The 18,265-nt window shown below is 30.5% G+C and overlaps 1 pseudogene; it reads right to left on the reverse strand.

The window, feature by feature from the left end:
• Positions 1-276: 276 nt before the first annotated feature.
• LOC107963212 (metal transporter Nramp1-like) lies at positions 277-18,060 on the reverse strand (annotated as a pseudogene).
• Positions 18,061-18,265: the final 205 nt, after the last annotated feature.

Consider the following 18,265-nt stretch of genomic DNA (forward strand, 5'->3'; position numbering starts at 1 on the left):
ATTTGTAATAAAAAAAATCTTATTATCTTTTTATTGTTTTTCCATATTTTATTATTGTTTTCGTACCTTTTACCACTATTTTGCTATCATTTCACTATTATTTTATTATTAATATTTGGATATTATATAACACATATTTTATTATTAATTTTGTTACTTACAAGCATTTACTTGTTAAGTTCCCTTATTTTAGTGTTATTTAAGTATAAATTTTTTTAAAATTTATTTTCAATTTATTGAGAACCATTTATTTTAATATTTTTAGCGTATCTGGTATATTATATTTTTAAAAAATTAATATGACTGGACCAAATTAAATTCGAATTTTAACATTTTTATTCTGGTCGAGTTTAGACAAAAAAATTAAACCCAATTTTTTGACTAAACTTAAAATTTTATTAGGTCAGGATCTGGTGTATGTACAACTCTATTCTGGGGTTCATTGGCCCCTCTGCTGTTAATATCACTTCTTTGTGAATTGTTTTCTTCTTATGAGTTATTTTTTATTTTGATGAGACCAAGTGAGTTCATCTACTTCCAAAAACCTTGAGAAGAGCAGCCTGGATAATATATAGTATAGAATTGGGTCCATTCACTCATTTTCTATGTTTATTATTATATATAATTTTGGTGTTTGTTCTATTTTTCTTAAAAAAATTGTTGACAGTTAATAGATAAAAAAATTGTTGACAGTTATTATATAAGAATATTTTTCAAAGTTGGATAAATTAAAAGGAAAGCTAAAAGGGTGTGAACTGACGTATATGGACCAATTTTTAATAGTAGAAATGGATGGAAATTTTAACAAAATAAAATTTTGCTCTATGATCGAATATATAGAGACTAATTCACTAATTTTTTAGTAGATAAGGAAAAATACAATCTGACTCTTAATATAGAGACCTCTATTGTACTTTTACCGAAAAATAACTCACAATTATGAAGTTCTTGTAGGGTCTTATCTTGGTTGAGCTGCTACTAAATTTAAGGAGTGGGATTAGAGCAAATGGTAGCTCAAATGAAAGAATCATCTGCAAAATCCATTATTAAATTTACAAGTAGTTTTAGCTTAAAATATATATATTGATAAAATAATTCGTTGATGAACTCAAAAATTAAAAGTGCTCATGCGTCGGGCCTATGCAAGGCATTTAGACTATTTTTTTGAGTTCGGTCCGAAAAATAGATTTTTTTTTTTTTGCGTAAGTCCAACCTGATTTAAGAAAAGTAAACTTAGGCCCGATCAGCCAGTCCATATTTGATTTTTTGAGTAACTTTTATTTAAAATTAAAATATTTAAAATATATAATACATCAAATGCACAAATAAATATAATAAATATAATGAATGTTTTATTATATCAAAAAACACAAATAAATATAATAAATTTTATATTTTGGGTTGAATTATTTAGGTGAGTAAGTTTCTTTTAGGTCATAGGCAATAGGTTTAATTGTCATCAGATTAATTATTTAATATAAATATATATAATTATTATTTATCATATATAATTAATATAATATTATTTTATAACATAATATTCGAACCAGGCCAAGCTCGGGCCAAAATATCTTGTCCAAGTCCTGACCTATATATGAAATGGGCCTTAAATTTTAACCAAATCCATTTTTCGGGCCTCGTATTTTATCCAAACCCTCCTATATTTCAGGCAGGCCTTCGGACCTAAGCAGGTGACCCAGCCCATGAGAAGGTTTACCATGAATTTAACAAGTTTGGATTCGAATCCGTTATTTATAATCCCTTTGTTATTCTGGGGTTAACGATATGCTTTGTAAAAAAAAATCGATCTTAGATATATTCTAACCGATGCAATGATGATTAGTGGACCAGCCCCTTGAGATTGACCAATGATGGACACAATGAGACTAGGTGTAATGGCAATGCACCTAGTCATTATGTTCCTCACCCATTTCTTCATATGAAGATCTAAGAAACCCTGAAAAGAAACAAACATTATATGATAAAGTAAGTTATTTGTCATTAGATTAATGATTAATTAACACAACATTTAAAAAAAGGGTTTAATTTGCAAAACCTGCATGATAAATTGTCCTACATAGTCCCTGTAATGGTATAGCTTTGCCCTGATGCTAAAAGGGCAACGACATAAAGCGCTTTGCTAGATTTGCCTAACACATTCTGCAATATTGGCCAAAACACAGTTTCTTACCTTCAATTTTGGTTTGCTAATGAAAAGTTTTAGTATGTTTAATTAGTAATTTCGGACCTAGAGAAGGAAAGAAGCTAAGTTGAGATTAAGATTGTTGCAGCGTTTCTGGTTAGCACTGGAAACATTATTAGCTGTGCAGACCACGGCGGACACCGAGAAAACTGCCACGTTGATTAAAAACACCACAAACAAGGCGATGCCACTCTCTATTAGAAAATATCTACAAGCATCCTGACCAAATCAATGAAAGCAACTATAACTTAGCACGCATTAACAAACTAGAACCATAGCATTACACTTTCAATGATGATATTGTTTACTTTGGCTTACATTAACACCTCAAACAGAATTTGGTACTTTTCTGCTGAGCACTAGAGCTGAGTGAAGGAAGATATTGTGCCTGTAATTCACACCATTCTTTTGTAGTTAGAATTAATTAAGAGCTTTATTGAAATGTGATTTGATGAGATTTGATCATGCTCTTATAAAGTCAAGTTTCGAAGATTTTATGAGAGTTTATTAGTGGCTCATATGAAGTGCACATGAAAATCTTCTAAGGAACCTTTCTATGGGCAAGATTTTCAAAAGAAATTATATAACAATATATGTAGGGGTGAGCAAAACTCGATTCAATTTTGAAACAAAATTGAATTTTGAATTAATCGAATCGAGTTATTCGTGTCAACTCAAATAACTAATTCGAGTTTCAAGTTCAAGTCGGGTTGAATTTTACAATTCGAATAATTCGAATAACAAATTGGCATAAATACTCTTTTGGTCCCTATCAATTTTGAAAATGACCAAATTGATATCTCTTTCAACAAAAATTATAAAAAAATTTAAAATATTTATAAAAATTTTAAAAGTAAAGTAGAAAGTGATTGATGTTATAAAGTTCATCTTATGGCATAACAAGGGCACCCAAGAGGGCAATGGCGTCGCCGGTGGCTCCTTGGCCATTAAGTTTAGGAACAAACATGCCTTTAACCACACCTGATGCTAGTGGCTTTACGTAACTCATTTCCTTGAAGAAACATCCCGCCATTACAAACACCAGCACCGCTATCAGCATTTCCAGCTTCCTCACCTTTTCATTATATACGTCATATTCAACAAAACAAGACCATTAGCAAATATTAACCTTCTCTAATTTAACATTTACATATACAGACACAAATTAATTATCCCATATCTTTGCAGGCCAAGGAGGAGAAGAGTGCTTAAACCCGTCAATAAAAGTACTCCAACCCATACTGGGATGTTAAACAGTATATTCAATCCAAAGGCTATACCAATCACTGCCACATATATATAAATGCATCATATATCTTGTTTTCAGTACTTGGTTTTTGAACTATATACTCATGATGTAAATGATGACTTAAATAACAAGAAACCTTTAGGTATATCAGCAGCTATGACAACAATCTCTGCGAGTATCCATAAGCAATATTTCACCATTCTTGGGTACCCAGCCTTACACAATTTTGATAAGTGTTTGCCTGAAAAGTTAAATAAAGCTAAATTATAACATAAGAAATGGAGATTTTGTTAATTATTAGTATAAAATATGTATATAATCAATTACCAGTGCTGACTCCAAGATTTGCAACAAGAGATTGGATTATGAGAGCAAAGACTAATCCGATCAAAACCACCCACAGCAGCTGAAGATTGCAAAGGTTTCATGCCGTTACATTTAAGAATATTATAAATATAAATGCTTTAACTTGAATTTAAGTATTACCTCATATCCATGGCTGGCTCCTACTTGTAAATCAGTTTCCACTGTGACATGACATCAATCAAATTATGATTAAATAAGAAAACATTAAAATCAAAGGAGAAAGAGTGGCAATGGCTAACAGTTTCCAGGATCAAGATAAGCTAATGAAACAAGGAAACCAGGGCCTATAAATGACAAAAAATTTCTCCATCCAGGTTTCTAAAAAAACTCCCATAGAAACATCAATCACAAACCAAATAAACAGCCTATTTCTCTCTCTCTCTCTCTCTCTCTCTCTCTCTCTCTCTCCATATATATATATAAAGAAATGGAATCTGATCATGATTGGGGTCACTGTTGTTGTTAGAGGAGGATTCTAGGGGGGTGGTGTCGGGCTCTTCATTGAGAGCAGCTATGAGGTTGCTTCCTCCACCAATTGATCGAGGAATTACTGCAACATCTCCTCCTTACTGTTCCTGAAACCTTTCCATATCTCTCTTTTCTTTTTAAGTTCACTGATTACTGTATAGTTGCAGTGAGACACCGTATTTGTTGAATGTGAACAAAAACTATATATATAGGTATATATATATCAGACATATATAATAAAAAAAAAGAAAAAAAAGGAATCATACCTGGGGGCGTCCGACCACTGTCCACGGCAACCGGCGGTTGGAACCTCCTCGGATAATGGGCAATACCTAGAGAAAAACAGAGAGGGGGAGAGAGTTTTAAGTTTTTTTCTGAAACAGGGGTAAAATGTTTTTTTTTCTCAAAAAATTGATATTTATAGGCCTCCAAAATGACGCCGTTTTGGGCAGGCCTCTCAGGCAGCAAAACGATTATGATTTGGCCTGACCCACACACCGACCCGACCCGCTCCCAGGATCGGCGTGTTTTTGAACTAAAGGGGTAATTTCTCTTTTAGCCCTTCTGATTTTTTTATTTTTTACAATTGAGTTTCTTACATTTTTTAAGTTTGCCCTATAATTTATTTCAATTTACAAATTGGTCCACTTTGAAACTGTGCGTTTTGCAGGGTGGGGATTATTTCCATTTGGTCCCTCCTTGTTATTCGTGCGTTCATTTTGGTCCTTTTCCTTTTATTATTTTTTGATTTTCCCTAAATTTCTGTTTTAAAATTCAATTTAGTCCATTTTTTTGTTATTTTTGCTATTTTATTATTAAAATTAATTAATTTAATATTATTATTACTATTACTATTTTCCTTTTTATTTATTTATTTGTTATTATTACCATATTATTAAATAAATTAGTTTTGCATTATTATTTTTATTATATTATTTATTTATTTACCTAAATATTTTAAATACATTTATTTTATTATATCATGGCATTTATTTATATCCTTTTATATAATTTAAAACTTTAGATTTTTATTGTTATATTATTTTTAATATCATCATCATCATTATTAATATTATTATTCTTAAATTTCTTTATACAATATTTATTTATTTATTTAATATTAGGTCTTTAGCTTCAAATTTTTAGTTTGTTATCCTTATTATTTGTATTTTTATTTTTGGCTCGTTTATTTTATTTTATTTTCGTTCTTTATATTATCGTTCACATTAACGCATTTATTGTTATTCTGCTATGCAGATCAACACCGTACTTTATTTCTACAAATTCGTGTTACATTAATCATTACCCAATACATAAAATTTTTAAATAAGCAATATGTCGTATTTTGAGATTCGAAAAGTCGTTCCCTAACTTACGGGGTTTTGATTTTCTCAATGAATCCGAATACATGAACCTTTTTAAACATAAGTTTTTAAATAATCTCGGGAATTAAAAAAGATCGTGTTCTAAATTACGGAATATGATTTCTTTTATAAAACCGAGATAATCAAATATCTCTTAAAATAAATAAAACTTTTGGTGTTTATTCTCGTTTCGGGAATTTAAGACATTGTATCCTAACTCACGGGATATAATTTTTTCTCGATTGACGTGAAATACGCCCTTTTCTAAAAAAATTCAATTAAGCGATATTTTAACAAAAGGATCGTATTTTAAATCTTTTTAAAGTTTTCAATTTTCGACACTAAGACACTAATTAATCAGCTAGGTACCAATTTTGGGCGTTACGAGGGTGCTAATCCTTCCTCGTATGTAACCGACTCCCGAACCCGATTTTTCTGAATTTCGTATACCAAAATCGTTGTTTTAGTAAATCAAAACATTTTATTAAAACGATCAATTACGAGGTGATCCGATCACACCTCAATAAAAAGGATTAGTGGCGACTCCCATTTTCGTTTTCAAAATAAAAGTCAACCTTTTCACAAAAAAAAGGTTTCGACAAGTACATTCTGAAATTTCATTTTGGATTTTATTTTAGGTATATTGTTTATGTTTTTATTAATTTGGTCCTTACTCTTTTTCTTTGAGTCAAATTTGGTTATTAATATTTTAAAAATAGTTAAATTATTATTTTACGAAAATATTGACTAAAATATCAATTTTTTAATGATATGGTGTGGCAATCTATGTGCAGGGGCGAAGTCAGAACAATTTTTTAGGGGGACGGAATGAAATTTTAATTTTTATAGTCCATATCTTTATAATTTTTAAAGAATTAAATCAAATTTTTTATAATTTTAGGGGGGTCAAAGTGTAATTTTACCTTTACTATTTTAAAATTTTTAAAAAAAATTAGAGGGCCTAAATGACAACTTTTTATTTTAGGGGGGCCGGGGCCAATGCCAGCCCCCTTAGAATTGCCTTTGTCTACATGATTGTTCACGTATATTTTATTCAGACATGGAACTATTTGTCAAATAATTTAAAATTTATGAAAATATTTAAAAAAACCTCAAAATTTAAAAACAAATATAAAAAAATTACATGAAGTACATGTGGGCTGCCATGTTTAAAAATTTAACATCTTTGTCAGTATTTTCATTAAAAAATGCAATTAAGCTCTTTTTAAAAGGTTGTTGGTCAAATTTAATTAAAAAACAAAATAAGGACCAAATTAGCAAACGATGTAAACTTTAAAAGCTAAATTTATCATTTATCACATTATATTTTTATTATATTCTATGATATTTCGGTTTCACAACAATTGTCTTATAATTTCAAGGAAATGCCCAATGCATGAATTTAATGTAAGCTATTTCTTGCCTCACACAATTTCTCAACATAATTTTTAAATTCGAAAAAGATTTCTTTCATATACTTTTGAAATTTTGTGTTTCTTGTACATTTACGTAAGTGGTAAAAAAAAAAGCAGAAGTCAAAAGAAGTCCTTGCTTAATGGTAAATTTGAAATCTAGGGGATTTCGAGTTCTACTGTAATAGCCCGATTTTGGGCCTAGCCGGAACAGTAGTTTTGGGACCACAAATTCGACGAGAAAAAATTTATTTTTTATTATATTTTTATAGTCTAAAATTTCATGGAATGATTTCGTGAAAATTTCGTTCAAAAATTTCGACGTTTGGGCACTCAATTTAGCCAACAGGACTAATTGTAAAAAGTGCAAAAGTTGAGTTCTACATGTTAGAAGTGTCCAATTGTTATGAAATTTTAAATTGGAGGTCCTTAAATGGTAATTAGACCATTGGTTAAATTGTGGACAAAAATGGACACGAGATAAGTAAAATAGGAAATTTTTAAGTTAGGGGCATTTTGGTAGTTAAAATGTATTAAAAAAGACAAAATAGGCTAAAAATCATCATCTTCTCCATGGGGGGCTATCGAATATGTCATGAAGCCATAGTTAGGGTTTGTTCAAGCTTCCAAGCTTCATAGTAAGTCCATCTTTGCCCCGTTTTTAATGACTTTTACATTTTTGAGATCACCGTAACATGATTTATCTATTTCTACCATTTATTTGAGCTAGAGTTGATGTTTAAAAATTTACCCATGGATAATATGCATGTATTTTGATGTTTTATGGAAGAATATGAATGTTTGGAGTGTGATAAATGACTTGAACTAAGTGATTTTCGATAAAAATACCTAAAAGGATTACTTTGGAAAAGTTATAAAATATATCACAAGTGTGTGAATAAGTGAGAATTGTGGACTGCTATAGTTATGAAAATGGTTCGGCTAGGCCTAAAATGTAAGGAAATTGAATAAAAATTATTTTACGAGCCTAGGGGCAAAGTCATAATTTTGTGAAACTTTAGGGGCAAAAATGTAATTTTTTCAAAGTGTGATTTTTGGACTAGATTGATTAATGTGAGTGCTAAATAAGTTAAATGTGTTGTTATAGGCTGTGAAAGATGAGAAATTGACTTCGATTAGTGAAAAAGAAAAGTGAGAAAAGTTCCCAATTGAACCCTCGAATTAGAACGAATATCCATTAATATAAATGTGGTTGCTAAGTGTTGATTCCACCGGGTATCCATGAATATAAAGGTGGTTGCTAAATGTTGATTCCACCGGATATCCATGAATATAAAGGTGGTTGCTAAGTGTTGATTCGACCGTATCTTTGATTATAAAAGGGGTTGCTATGTGCTGATTCCCCGTATCCTTGAATATAAAGGTGGTTGCTAAGTGTTGATTCCACCGTATCTTTGATTATGAAAGGGGTTGCTATGTGCTAATTCCACCAGATATCATTGTTTATAAGGGTGGTGCTATGTGATGATCCATCGTGTATCTGTTATTATTCCAAAGTGTTCATTGAGAAACTGACTAAGTAAAAATACATGTGATCACGTAACGATTGAGTGTAATCGAATAAGACTATGTGATGATCAATGGGCTCGATATTTAATCGACCCTTTGGTAAGATGAAATGGAGTAAATGAAATTATGAAAGAGTAAATTCAACAACAAAATAGTTTTGAACAGCAATAGTTATATGAATTTGAAAAATCACCAAAAATGGTGAAAATTAAATTAGAAGTTGAACAAGATATGATATTAAAGCTTATTGAGTCTATTTTTATATAAAAGAAATATAGCAAGCAAAAGAGTTATATATTTTGAGATATTTTAATTTTAGTGAGACATGGTTAGAATGATTTTGGAACCCCCTATTCTTATTTTGGGAAATTGTCAAAAATTGTAAAAAAAATAATTATGGGCTAAAATTTATATGTTTAGAATCCTTAATGAGTCTATTTTCAAGAGAAACAAACAAAAACAATATCTGAATTCTATACAATGAGATAATTAATTTTTAGTAAAGAGAGGTCAAAACTGTCAAGCAGTAAAATAGGGGAAAACTTAAAGAATAAACTTTACTATTTGGCTAAGCCAAAAATTCATAAAATTCTATGGTAAGAAGATATGTGAATCTAGTTTATGGAAAAATTAACGGTTCTTAATTTGGAGTTCTGTACCCCCAAATAAAAATAATTTAATGATTCTGACTCGGATAGATAGCTTTGAAAATACATATGAGTGAATAGTGAAATTAAAGAAAATGATATTTATAAGAGTGTTGTATAAATTAAGGATGTGTGGAGAGGAGGAGGAGGAAAATTAAATATATATAAATGATTTGTGCATAATTGGTTATATGCTCGATTATAATCGATAAACGTTGAACTAGAAATGATGCTTACATTTGTGTATTATTGATCATGGTTTAAGCTCATGTGGAAAAATCAAGTTTCATAATATATGTTTGGTATATTTGGAATTTGATTTGGCATAAAGTAATGTCATGAATGGTTTATGAATTAATTTATGTGGGTAAATTTGATACATAGTTATAGTATTCAAATATATATTCTTTTATATGTTTTGTTATGTGACTCGAAAAAAGGGTAGTAAGTAGCATAATGCAAATTCGGCCATGATGTTAGTTTATATTAAAAGTGTGTTTTATGGCATATTTTATGTGATGGAATGGTATGAATTTTAAGACTAATTTGCTAGTCGAATAAGTGAGAAATGAATTGGTTGCGGACTCATAATTTTGGCATATGGTCGGTAAATGAAAAGTAATGATATATGCTTGAATAAATTTTATGTATCCGAATGACATGGATTTGATTGTAATAAGGTTTGAACATTGAATTTATGAAGCGCAGGTAATGTATTATTGTTATATGAAATTAATATGAAAAAAATTTATGATTATTATTAGTATTAATTCTGATATAATGTGGATTCTTCGATGTTGAAATGATTTAACTGATATATTGAGCATATGTATTAGAATGAAACTCATACGAGTTAGTATAGATATGTACATGTGTCTTATAAGTATTGAAATGATAAGACTTGTGAATTGCGAATTAAACTATGTGAAAGAATATGGGATAGATTAGCGAATTTTTACGATTTACACTATGAAATGGTACTGCCCTAATTATGTTACATTAAATTATGAAATGGATAATGTATACGCGATGTAATAGAGGTGGTCTAACCACATGTGTGACACTTAGTTTATGAGATAGTGAGTATTTTAATATATTACAATAGTTTAATAAGAAAAATATGACGGTACAAGAATATGTAATGATATGGATCAATTTGACAAGTAAGTGATAATTGATAAATTCATATGACGAGAAAGTGAAAGATTATAAGTTCATATAAAGCCATGAAATGAACAAACAATGATAGCTATAAGGCTTCAGTCAAATGAGTATGTATTGGGATTCGTAAACCCTAATTAGTGACTCAAAGGTAATAACTTGAAAGTTTTAATTCAGATGAAATTTTTTAACTCGATTTAATACGTTTACATGTGTAAGAGTTCTAGTAATACCTCATACCCTATTCCGGCGTTGAATACGGGTAAGGGTGTTACATCTACCTAGTTTAAATCACACTACGTGTAGGCTTTTGTCCAGGTTTATTTTGATATAGCTAGTGACGGATCTTAGCATTAAGTTTTGAGCATGTCTAACTAAAATTTTTAAAAATTTTAATAGGTCTAATTATGGGTTTAAGTAATTTTAAAGACTTAATGAAAATATACAAAAAAAATTTTGAGGTGTCTAAGTGAAATTTTTAAAAATTTTGAAAGGTTTAATGAGAATTTTTTTAAAAAATTGAATTTAATTAAAATTTTAAAAAACTTTAGAGCGAGAAAGACTCCCTAGGCTTTAATGATTGTCCGCCTTAAGATATAACTTTGTAATAATTATTTCAGGTTATAGTTATTGGAGTTAATTTTGAAGCAAATCTCTGTTTATGTTTAGCATGGAAAGGGGACAAGAATTAGAATGGGAAGAGGCACAACAGCTTGCCATTAGCATTAATCTCGTCGCTTCAGCCAAATAGCACCTACAATTTCTTGCTGAAGTTGATAGGAATCGACCTTCTATGATGGCCCTGTCTTAGACCTGGCCATTTATAGGTCAATCTTTCAACTCTAATAAGTTTTTTTTCTTTAATTTTTGCCTTGAATGATATTAATTTATTGAGTTAGTTGCACCAAACATTCTCAAATTATGACCCTCACTTTTAATCGGTCCCTAAACTTCAAACTATTCTAATTACTTAATCGGTCCCTAAACTTCAAACTATTCTAATTACATCTTTAAATTTTTTATGTTATATCAATTAGGTCTTTTTATATCGTTAATTTAATTGTTACATGACAAGTCAGATCTTATGTAATGTAATTTAAAATGAAAAGTTTAAGAAAAACGAAAATTGTAAAAATAGATGTTTTAAAAATTTTAATTTTGGGGTTTTCGATATTTTTTATAGAAGATTTATTATTCAACTTTTTTAGTTTTACTTTATATTTAGTTTTTACTTTTAAAAGTTATGTGACAATGTTCCGTTTCTTTAAAATTTTCATTTTAAATTTAGCTACATTAGATTTGACGTTTCATTTATCAGTTAAATTAACAATTTTAATAGTAAAATGACTTAATTGGTATAATATCAATAGTTTGTCAATGTAATTAGAATGTTTTGAAGTTTGGGTACCAATTTAGAATGAAGGTTATAGTTTGGGTGTGTCTAGTGCAATTAACTCTAATATATTTATTCATATTCCCGGTGGTAAAAGTACCATGGAGGCCCTTATACAAGGAGTCAGATTGCATTTTCCCCTTTCTACTTATAAAATGGGCAAATTAGTCTTTGTATGTTAGATAAAAGAGAAAACTAGTTATTCTGTTAAAAATTCCATCCATTTCTATTGTTAAAAAATGGTTCTTGTATGTCAAAATGAGGTACACATGGCATGTCACATGTAATTGTATGGTTATTTTGTTAGTCGCGTTAATTTTTTAACAGTAGGAATAGATAATATTTTTAACAAAAAGGACCAGTTTGCTCGTTGATCTAACGTATAAGGACTAATTTGTCCATTTTTTGAATAAAAGAGGCAAAATGCAATCTGACTCTCGGTACAGAGACTTACATGATACTTTTACCTACTTCTAGTTTTAAACGTGAAAGATTTTAAAATTGGAATAATAGCACCTTTAACCCTCAACATTTATAAATTGTGTCAATTTAGTCTTAATTCTAAAAAACCTAACCCTCAACATTTACACATTATGTACTTTGATCTTTTTTCCAATTTTTTTGTGACATTGAGGGTTAATTTAAAAAAAGAAGAAGAGAAAAGATAAAATTATTATCTTGGATTTTTGGGTGTTTCCATTTTTGGTAAACTTTTGATCAAATTTAGCTGATAAATTCATTTTTAACTTTTTAGGTGAAAAGATCACAAAGAAAAGTAAAATTACAAAAAAAGGGGACCAAATTACACAATGTGTAAATGTTGAGGGCTAAAGTTGCAATTATATCAATCTTAAAAGCTGTCACGTCATCTTTTCATTAGCTATTTAAAGACTGGTAACCAAAAAAGACAAAATCTAATAGTCGAGTGACGATTTTGTAACTTTTCATAATTAGATAACTAAAACATAAACTTAGTAATAGTCAAATGACTACCACCCTTGTTTAAATTTCCCCCAATATCATACCTGGTAAAAAAGAGGACTTTGTCTCTTAACAGCTGAAAGCAGATCATACTCGGTACTCCTTGAAGAATTTACAAAATTTTTGAGGAATTGACTACTCATATTAAGTTCATATGGCTCATACGGATACATCCTCTTCCATATTTCTTCGGTTTGCCTTCTACAAGTTGTGCAAATTACGGACGGCATTCTTATTGTCAAGGATTCTCCCATAGAGTTCCTCACAATCAGCCTTGTATCGTACCTAACAAAGACAACAAATATACAAATTGGCAAAACTTCACTATGACAACATATATATATGTAATGTTGCATTTATGTTCCATGGTTTAAAAGTGTACTGGGTTAAGCCTATGGCAATGCTAAATCCATTCACAGTCAAGTGGCACAACCAAAGGGCCTTCCAAAATCGTAGGTTCTGTATGTTTGCCAAGTAATGGAAGCCAATAGTGTTTGTACCTAAAGTTGAACGTTATCAAAGGTAAATGAATTGTCAGAATAAATTTTTTGTCCAAGTCTTTTTTTCGAGCCTAATATTTTTATCGAAATCCTTAAAAATTTTGAGCGAGCCTTTGAGCCTAGACGAATGACTCGGTCCATGAATAGATGTAAAGTAAAACCTAATAGGAGGTTGGGAGATGCATGTAAAAGCGAGTAAGCAAAATAACAAAGAAGTGATAAACTAAAGGCGTCATGCGACTGGGTGGAAAAGAATTAGTACCTAGTGCTTTAAAAAAAGTAAATGAGATCGTGCTAAACACTTTAAGGTTCCTTTGGATGAACGTTTACCTTCATTGTAGTGCGTTTAGTTTTTTTCTTGTTTCACGCTATAGTACTATCTTATCTTACTGCCATCGGTTTTTATACTAACCATAAATAAATGTATCACCCACCCAAATGGGCCCTAAAAAGTTAGGCAAAGTACATTAATCTCACATTGATAAAAAGGGAATTTCTTTGATCTTATAAAGTGTGCTACACATTTTATATATGTCTTTTGAAAGAGATCGACGATGAAACTAAGCTTTGAATGTTTGAATTTAATGACTTTCAAATAAAATTTACGGAGATCGATGACGAGTTATTCATGAACCAAACTAACTTGAGTAGCTTTTTTTTATTATTTCAAATAAAATTAATTTTTATATTAATGTGTATATATTTTGATAATACATACTACTCTAATGTAAACATTGAAATAATGCTAAGATGACTATATAAAATTTTCAACAAAAAAAATAGAATTATTAAATATTAAATTAAAATAATATAAATCATTTTTTTAAAATAATATGGGCGGGTCTAAAATGGATTTGAGTTCATCTGTTGCAAATATGAGCAGGTTTAGGTAAAATTTTAAGCTCTTATTTTAAGTCAGGTCGGACTTGAGTAAGTATAAAAATATTAATATCATACTTAAACTAGACTTAAATTTGACTCGACACGACCCATGAACATATCTTTTTTTTAAATAAATCCATTAAGTTCTACCTTCCACAAAAGTGGGGAAAAAACTTTAATTGTAGCACATTAGTACTAAATAAGGAGATAACGGATCATCTTCCCATAAACCCGCCGTAGAAAGAATAAATTTCTGTCTGTCACCATTAATAAGTGTATGGTACGAAATTGTTTTCACACTTTTCATAACAAAAGAAACCCAATTATGATAAAAACCTAATTTTGGGTAGGTTTGGATGGGCTATTAGTTGCGGTGTGGTACATTTAGCTTACTTTTTTGTCTCACGCTACAGTATCACTACAGTATTTAATCTCACCGCCACTGCTATTTTTACACTAACCGCAGGTAAACGCACCGTCCATCCAAACCCACCCTTCGGCGCTGCAGTACATTTAGGTTGCTTTTTTCTTATGCTATAGTATCGTTATAGTATCTAATCTCACCGCCACTGCTAGTTTTACACTAACCGCAAGTAAACGCACTGCCCATCCAAACCCATCTTTAAACATTAATCGCTCAAGAAAATAACACTTCACCTTATAATATACTTTGCTCATATCAAATTATGTTCCTTACATTTATGCTTTAATAAACGAAAGAGATAAGTTGTTTGCTTCTTATTTTTTGTTTTATTCAACGGCGATGCCAGCTTCCGGGGTGGGTATCGCTCGCATTTTTCCTCTCTCATCGACCCTTTCTTTCTTTTTTCTTCTCATTCACTACACATGTTTTCTCTCTTTTTAGTTTGCAAATCTTTGTTGTCTTTATAACTTGTGATGGACAAATGATGTGTCAGTCATTCGGTAAAATTCCACTAGCCACCAGTAGTTTTTCTTGGAAAGTGGCTGGCTCTTCGTCAACTTCTTAATATGTTTTTGTTTTAGAAGTTTTTGTCTGCTCTTGTAGCACATTTCTTATTCTTGCTTATGCATGTAATCTTAGTTTTACAAGTGATTTTAGGGATGATTTTGTTGTTGTCCTCTCTAGTGGGGTGAATACTCGATTCTTTTGTCGGTTTTTGCTCACCCCTTTGGACCATCTGGGGTTGTTTTTCTTTTCATATTCAGTACTTGCAATCACTCCAGATATGTTGTGCTTGATTTATGACAAAACCAATTGTCAACGTGTCATAATATTCTATTAATGCTAAGGCTAAAGCCTTTGTTGTGTTGATGGAGCTTGTCCTTCACTATCTGTGACGAGTATTTGCTATTTTTTTCTCTGAATTGTATGGTTCTATTCATTGAATGAATTAATACATTTACTCTTTTTTTTTTAAATAAACAGAGGAGATCATATGTCAATAACATATTATCAGAAATTATTCTTCATTAATAAAATAATCAACATCCTTGAAATTACTTAAAAAATAGGTTACAAAGATTAATTGGTCTCAAATGAGTTATTTTCCTCCTCCTTTTTTACTGAACATAAGTTTAGAAAATTAAGCGAGCATCAATCCTAATAAAAATTAACATCAGTACTAATGAAAATTAGCATCAGTCAATTTAATATTTTCCTTCTATTGTTAATTTTAGGGATCAAAACAATATTAATGGAGTTAGCACCACCATTATTTAGAATATTTAAACAATAATTAATCACATCAAACCCTACAACATATCAATATTTCTATTACAATAAAATCCCACATTCAGATTTGGATGTCTAAACAACTTCAAATCAAATTTTATTAACTTGTCTTTTCGTAACAAAAATCATAAAATGAATATGGATAACTCTTCGTTGAATTAGACTGTGATTAGAATAAGATCGTAAATGATTTGATTGGTGCATTCTAAAATAAACTTTTATCATGATATTTAAAGCAAAATAAGTACTTGAATATCGAGGTTGTGAGGAGATGTCTATGTCATGGATGAACTTGAATTAAAGTCTAAGGTCTTCAAACTTTTCATCAATTAATCTTCTTTATAATTCATGAGCTCACGTTTGCACTTTGGACTCGATTATTTAATTCATTCATCCAATTAAATAATAATTCAAAGAAATTAAATTAATTCCATGTCATCCATTGCTTTATTGAAGAAAATGCAATTATTGGGTATAGGAATCCATGCCATCTGTATTTTTCCTTTCGATTTATCCATTAATTATAGGTTTTTACATGCAATCCATTCAAAGTTAGTAGACGAACCAATTGGACATATATAATTAGATTTAAAATATCTTGTAATTAATTTTCGAATCTTCGTCTATTAATTGTAAGATTATTTAATCATGGAATCAAACCATTAAAATTATCATGATTGAACTTCTAATTATATACCATTACGAAAGCTACTTATTTATTAAGCTTTAATCCGATAACCTTGCCTTATGTGTGTTTCACTCATATGACCATGGTCCCTTAAGGTTAAATTTGTTTATCTAGTTTAATTATTTTATTTCAAGCTTACATTGTATCTTCTATGATGAAAATAATTATTATATATACCAGTAATGACTACATAATCTGTCCTAAACAAATTATCCATGGTCATGCTCCATTTTCATAAATCATATTTAGGGTGGGTTTGGATGGGCGATTAGATGCGGTGCGTTTAATTTACTTTTTGTCTAACGCTATAATATCTAATCTCACTGCCATCGCTATTTTTATACTAACCGCAGGTAAATACACTGCCCATCGAAATCCACCCTTAGACTTTGAAAGGATACCATTGACTTTATATTGAGCTATGATTCTCACTATTGTGAGTGAAGTCATATCATGCACACATGATCATTCACTTACTCAAGATTTAAGTGATTTTGTTACAGAATTAATAGTCTTAATTTTTAGGTCGTAATGGCAATTGGAATGATATTAACTATTATTTATTCATCATCTATGTCACTTCAAATGTTGTACAGATAGAGGCTATTTAATGCTCAATTTTTTTTTTTGGACCATGAAAATTATTTGTTTTTTATCTCTATCTTTTTACCAGTAATAAGTATTGGTATTTATCTAGATTTCATCCTCTCATGACAATTACATTTACGTCTCTTTTTTAAAGAGTCAATCCAACTTTGATAGCTAAGATAAGTTATCTCTCCAATTAAACTTATAAACGACATGATAGTCTTAACACGAGCCATTTGCTCATTCTAACCCGTTCCAAAGAATTTTCCTTTTCATCCTATTCAGACTGGCATAAGCAAAAGCTATGAATATATTTTGGGATTGAACACTGTTGCGAACCACACCAAAATAAACTGCGAATGATTGCGAACTACCTCCACCCTAACCGATTCTTTCCATCCAACCCAAATGCGACCAAAAAAACCAACCGTTTCTACCCAATGAGAATACTGAAAACCCATTTTGGCAATAAGCATCCGCTTTAGAACCATTAACCCTCGACTCCAACAAATTAGCAATATCAGGTCTATACACCAAATCACATTTCCGGAAAATAAAAGGAAATTTTGCGCTCGCACACCCTTGATAGTTCAAAGAAAAAAACAGACAAATTCAAATCCATATAGAATTAAAAGGTTAAGAAGAACCGACCTTTACTGTCGGGCAACATTTTTAGCTTCTAGTTGCCTATCAGCCACCTTCAGACCTCCTGTACCACCCTTCTTTCAATGATGAGAAGAGATATGGTCCACTATACTATTGATCGATCCCGATATGGGCACCCAAGTATTGCCTGACAGCTTCAGACGAGTCCCCTGATCCCGCATTGTCTTTCTAAGCTTCCTTCCTTTTTTGGCAGCATCGGCTTTACCTCTAACAAATTGCCCTTTAAAAACTGTTTCATCACTGCCCATCACTTCCACCTGGTCAACTTCCGCTACCTCAACCAGATTTGGGTAAACCTTTTCTATAAAAACAACTGTTGATTGCTTTGATGGATCAACTCCTATTTATTCATTATCTAATGTCACGTCAAATGTTGTATGGATACAACCTATTTAATGCTCCAAGCTTTTTTTTTTTTAAATTTTGGACCACCGGAGTTATTTATTTCAATCT

Source organism: Gossypium hirsutum, chromosome D06 (genome assembly GCF_007990345.1).
Source record: "Gossypium hirsutum isolate 1008001.06 chromosome D06, Gossypium_hirsutum_v2.1, whole genome shotgun sequence".
NCBI classification, from domain to species: Eukaryota; Viridiplantae; Streptophyta; class Magnoliopsida; order Malvales; family Malvaceae; genus Gossypium; species Gossypium hirsutum.